The 5,813-nt window shown below is 36.2% G+C and overlaps 1 pseudogene; it reads left to right on the forward strand.

Annotated features, from left to right (window-relative positions):
- The first annotated feature begins 4,908 nt into the window (after positions 1 to 4,908).
- LOC125133178 (ferritin light chain-like) lies at positions 4,909 to 5,494 on the forward strand (annotated as a pseudogene).
- Positions 5,495 to 5,813: the final 319 nt, after the last annotated feature.

Here is a 5,813-nt window from a genome sequence, read left to right on the forward strand (position 1 = left end):
ATAAATAAACAATCAAAGGAAAAAAGAAGAAAAGAAAAAATACTGGTGACATAGATCCAATCACATAAAAATTTAATTAAATGTTAATGAACTTAAACTCCAATTAAAAGGCCATGTTCATTAGATAGGACTTGATTTTTTTTTTAATCCAAACTACCTCATGTGTACAAGTACACAAATAGATTAGAAGTCAAATGATAGAGGCACCAGGCAAATACTGATTGTAAGAAAGCTGGAGTAGCTATATTAATATTAAACAATGTAGCCTTCAAGATAACTATTACAAGATATAAAGAGAAACACGTATGTAGTAAGGGCAAAAATGTCGATTCATCAAGAGGATGTAACAATCATACTTGTATATAACTGAAGCAAAAACTGACAGAGATGACAGATTTACAAATAGATTTGTGAATTTCAATATATTTGACCCTTGAAAAACACAGAGGTTAATCTAAGAATAATTTATAGTTGGCCCTCCACATCTGAGGTTCCTCTGCATCCATGGATCCAGTCAATCATGCATCATGTAGGACTGCAGTATTTACTATTCAAAAATATCTGTGTACATGTGGTAGTTCAAACCTGTCAACTGTACTTATCCAGTTAGGAGAGACAAAGCACCTTAGCCCATTTGGGTGTTCGAAGAGAATACCATAAACCGGGTGACTTATAAACAATAGAAATTTCTTACAGTTCCAGAGGCTGGAAGTCCAAGATGAAGGCATCAACAGACTCAGTGTCTGGTGAGAACCCACTTCCTGGTTCACAGTTACCTGTCTTTTTGCCATGCCTTCACATGGTAAATGGGGCAAGGGAATCTCTGGGGTCTCTTTTATAAGGACACTAGTCTCATTCATGAGGACTCCATCCTCATGACCTGATTACCCTCCAAATGCCCCACCTCCTAACATCATCATATAGTTAGAATTTCAACATATGAATTTTGGGGGACACAAACATTCCATCTATAACAGTAAGTAAACAAACAAAAAAGAATACACAAAATGTGAACAATACTACAATCAATTCAACCTGATAGTCTACCCAAGTGCACATGAAACATTCACCAAAATAGACCATATTGTGGACCACAAAACCAGTCTGAAACCTAAAAAGTATTCAAATCCTACAAAGTTTGTTTTATGACAAAATGGAATTGGATTAGAAATTAATAACAAGATTCCAGGAAAATTCATAAATTTTGCAAATTAAGCATTATATGTCTAAATAACCCATAAATTAAAGGAGAAATTACAAAGGGGATTAGAAGATAGTTTAAACTAGAAAAGTAAAACACAGCATACCAAAATTTGTAGGCTGCAGCTAATACAGTGCTTAGAAGTAAACTTACAGCTCTAAAGGTTTATATTAGAAGAGAAAAGTAAACATTATCTAAGCTTCAATCTAAAAAGATTTTAAAATGAGGAAATTAAATGCAAAGTGTGCAGGAGGAAAGACATAATAAAGAATGGAACATGATACAAGAGGAAATAATCAAAATATCAGGGGGAAAAGGCAACAAAAGTGGGTTCTTTGAGAAGTTTAATAAAATTAATAAATCCCCAGCTAGACTAATGAAGTAAATAGAGGTAAACACAAATAATATCAGGAATGACAGAGAACATATTTCTATAGATCCTACATACATTAATAATGAAAAAAAATTATTAACAACTTAGTTCTCATAACTTGAAAACTCAGGCTAAATGTACACATTCCTTGGAACATACAAATTACTAATATTGACTCAAGAAGTAGAAAATCTAAATGGCCACCTATCTATGAAAGAAAGTGATTTTGTAATTAAATGTCTTCCCACAATGAAAATTCCAGACCTAGATAGTTTTCCTGGTGATTTTATCAGACATTTAAAGAGGATATAATACAAATCCTAAACAAATACCTTCATAAATCTGGAGGAGGGGAAGACAATTTCAGCCTCACAGGATGTCACAACCAGATAAAGAAAACTGAAAGCTAATATGCCTCATGAACATTTCAAGAAAAATCCCACAAAATATTACAAAATACAATACAACGTGACCCAGTGAGATTTATCACAGGAACCAAGTTTGGTTAACATTCACATATCAACTAATAAAATCTGTCATATTAATAGAATAAGGTAGAGGGTACTATAATAATCTCAACAGGTGCTGAAAAATATTTTGACAAATCTGGAGGAAAAAAACTCTCAAACTAAGAACAGAGGAAATTGCCTTAAACCTAATATTATCTATGAGAAACTTAACAACTAACATTATATTTATTTAATGCTTTCTCACTTTTATCAGGAAAAGGCTGGTATATTCATGCTCACCACTTGTAGTACAGTGTTGAATAGAGATTCTAGGCAGTGTAATAAGAAAAAAAGTGGAAGGCATATAGAAGAAATTTAAAGTAAAGCTTCCTTTATTTGCAGACAACATAATAATATACATAGAAAATCTTATGGAATCGAAAACAAAAAATTATAGAATTAAGTGAATTTGTCAGTGTCACAGGATACATATACCTAATCATAAAAGCTAAAACTCTGAGATGTCTAAGGAAGAAACACATTAATATTTTTGTGAATTTGGCCTAAATGAAGTTGCCTAGATAGGATATAGAATTTAGTAACCATTAGAAAATTGAAAAGTTGGACTTCATCAAAATGCTATTTTAAAAGACTTTTACTTATCAAAAGACATTTTTAAATGATTAAGCAAGCCATAAACAGAGAAAAAATATTCATAGTATCTGAAAGAGGATATATATAATACAAATATCTCTATCTCTGTATCCTCTACAACAACAACAAAAAAAAACCCATCCAATAAATAATGGTCAAAAGTTTGAACAGAGACTTTACAAAACACATATATGCATATAAGAATTTATTCAACATCTTCAGTCACCAGGGAATAGCAAATTAAAACTGTAATGAGACATTATGACGCATATATAAAGTTGTTACAATGAACCCCAAATTTTTGTGAAGATATGAAATGCCCAGAATGCCTGTCCATTTCTGTAGGATTGTAAAACATGACAACATTTCTAGAAAGGGTTCTAGCAGTTTCTTAAAGCGATAAACATGTTTCGTCTACAACCAGCAATTCCACTCTAAGGTATTTACCTAAGAAAAATGAAAACACCTAACCACAAAAAGTATTTCACAAATTTAATCAGAGCAGCTTTTTCACAACAGTCCAGGTGGTAACAACCCAGGTGTTCATCAGGAAGTGAAAGAACGAACAAACTGTGGTGTATTCACTCAGTGGAATGCTACTTAGCAATAAAAATGAACGCACCTCTGATAGACAAAGCAAAAGTACTATATGCTAAAAGGAAGCTTTCACACAAACATACACATTCTGTGTACTGTGTATGATTTGTCAGAATTACTGATTTCCTTTACAGGAAATTCTAGAAAAGGCAAAACTAAACTTGGGTGACAAAAATGAGATAAGGAGTTACTTCTGAGAAGGCAGAATGACTAGGAAGGGGCACAGGGCAGCTTTCTGGGGTTATTGAAAGATCTTGATAAAAGTGTTGCTTACACAGATATATATGTTTGTAAGATCTGTACATTTCACTGTATTTAAACCTTCATTTTACAAAATCTTAATTTTTCTTTGTCGAGATTTATGAGATGATTTTAAAATCATCTTGAGAACCGAGAAAAGCTAAACAACCTTGAAAAAGAGTACACTGAAAGATTTCAAGACTTATGATAAACCCATGGTAACTGAGACAGTGGTATTAGCAACGAAGGACATAAACAGTGCAACAGAACAAAGTCCAGTCTGATCCATGTTCATATAACCAACTGATTTGGAGTCAAGGAACCTAAGAAATTCATTGAGGGAGAGAGAGTTTTTTCAATAAACATCACCGCAACAAATAGCTCTCTATGTATAAGGGGTAAAAATGAACTTCCACTCTTGCCTCATACCATACACAAAAGTTAACTCAACATAGATCATACACATCAGTATAAAGGCTTAACACAATAAAACTGCCAAAAGAAACCACAGAAGAATATCTTTGCAGCTTCGAAGTAGATTTCTCAGACAGGAATGAAAAAGCGTTTGTCACAAAGGGAAAATCTGATACACTAGACTTTCTCAAAATTCTAAAACCTTTATGAAAAGACATTATTAAGAATCAGGCACAGACCAGGTGAAAATCCACAAATGCATTCACAAAACATGTATCTGACAAGCATCTGAATCTAAAATATATGAGGAACTTCACAAACCTCAGTCATAAGAAGACAATCCAATTTTTGTAATCAGTAAAAAGACTTGAATAGGCCATTCATAAAAGAATACACATGAGTGTCCAATAAGCACATAGTCAAAAGGCTCAAGAGCATTAGTCATCAGGGAAATGCAAATGTTCTAAACTAAATACAGTATACAATTATACACACAATATAATGGCTGGCATTTGAAGACTGATACCATCAAATATCAGTAAGGATATGGAGCAACAGGAACTCTGGTATATTACTATCAAGAAAGCAAAATGGTCACTTTGCAATCTGTCTAGCCGTTTCTCATAAAGGTAAATATTTATTTGCCCTGTGAGCTGCAATTCCACTTCTATATACAGACATACCTTAGAGATATTGCGGGTTCAATTCCAGACCACCACAACAAGGCAAGTACTTCCGTAAAGCAAGTCAAACAAATTGTTTGGTTTCTTGGTGCATGAAAGGCAGTGCACTCTGGGTATTGGATTTCTGTCTCTTGCCTCAACAGTGTTTGGACAGAACAGACCCAGGGACACCCCTTCCTTGACCACCCTCCAACATTTTAACTAGCTGCAACCTTCAGAATCAACCACTCAGATATCCTCGGCCTCCGGGACCAGCCAACACCATTTTTGAGCTTAGCTCCTTATTTCCCACCAACCATGAGCTCCCAGCCTAGTCACAATTATTCCATACAGGTGGGGACCCCCCAGCCGCCTGGTCAACATGCATTTGCTGGCCTTCTACACCTACCTCTCTCTGGGCTTCCATTTCCACCATGACGACGTGGCTCTGGTCGGCATGGGCCACTTATTCCGCAAATTGACCGAGGAAAATCACAAGAGCTCAGAGCGTCTCTCGAAGATGCAAAACTGGCGCAGCGGCCGTGCCCTCTTCCAGGACGAGCAGGAACCATCCCAAGACGAGGAGGGTAAAACCCAGGACTCTGTGGAAGCCGCCACAGTCCTAGAGAAGAACCTGAACCAAGTCGTTTGGGGCTGCATGCCCTGGCTTCTGCCCACACAGACCCCCCAGCTCTGTGACTTCCTGGAGAACCGCTTCCTGGGTGAGCAGGTGAAACTCATCAAGAAGATGGGCGACCAGCAGGTCCACAGCAGATACCCTCAGGCTAGGCTGCTCGGGTATCTTTTCCAAAGGCTCCCCCCAAGCATGACTGGCAGTGTCCAGAGCCCAGTGGTCTTTGAGGAGCCCCCTCTGATACCCCCCAGTGTCAGAGCTTCTGCCTGAAGCCTCTCTGTGCAGCTACTAGGCAGCTTTTTAACCACCCTGGGGCCCTCCCCCAAGCCATGGACAAAATGGAAGCAAGAGAGTTTTTTGCAGAACCAAAAAAAGAAAAAAAAGTTGTTTACACTCTACTATAGTCTATTAAGTATGCAGTACCATTATGTTTAAAAAAATGTACATACCTTAATTTAAAAAATACTTTATTGCTAAAAAATGTTAACTATCATCTAAGCCTTCGGTGAGTTGCAATCTGTTTGCAACAGTAACATCAAAGATCATTGGTCACCAATCACCATAACAAAGGTAATAATAATGAAAAAGT

This window comes from Phacochoerus africanus, chromosome 8, assembly GCF_016906955.1.
Source record: "Phacochoerus africanus isolate WHEZ1 chromosome 8, ROS_Pafr_v1, whole genome shotgun sequence".
Classification (NCBI taxonomy): Eukaryota; Metazoa; Chordata; class Mammalia; order Artiodactyla; family Suidae; genus Phacochoerus; species Phacochoerus africanus.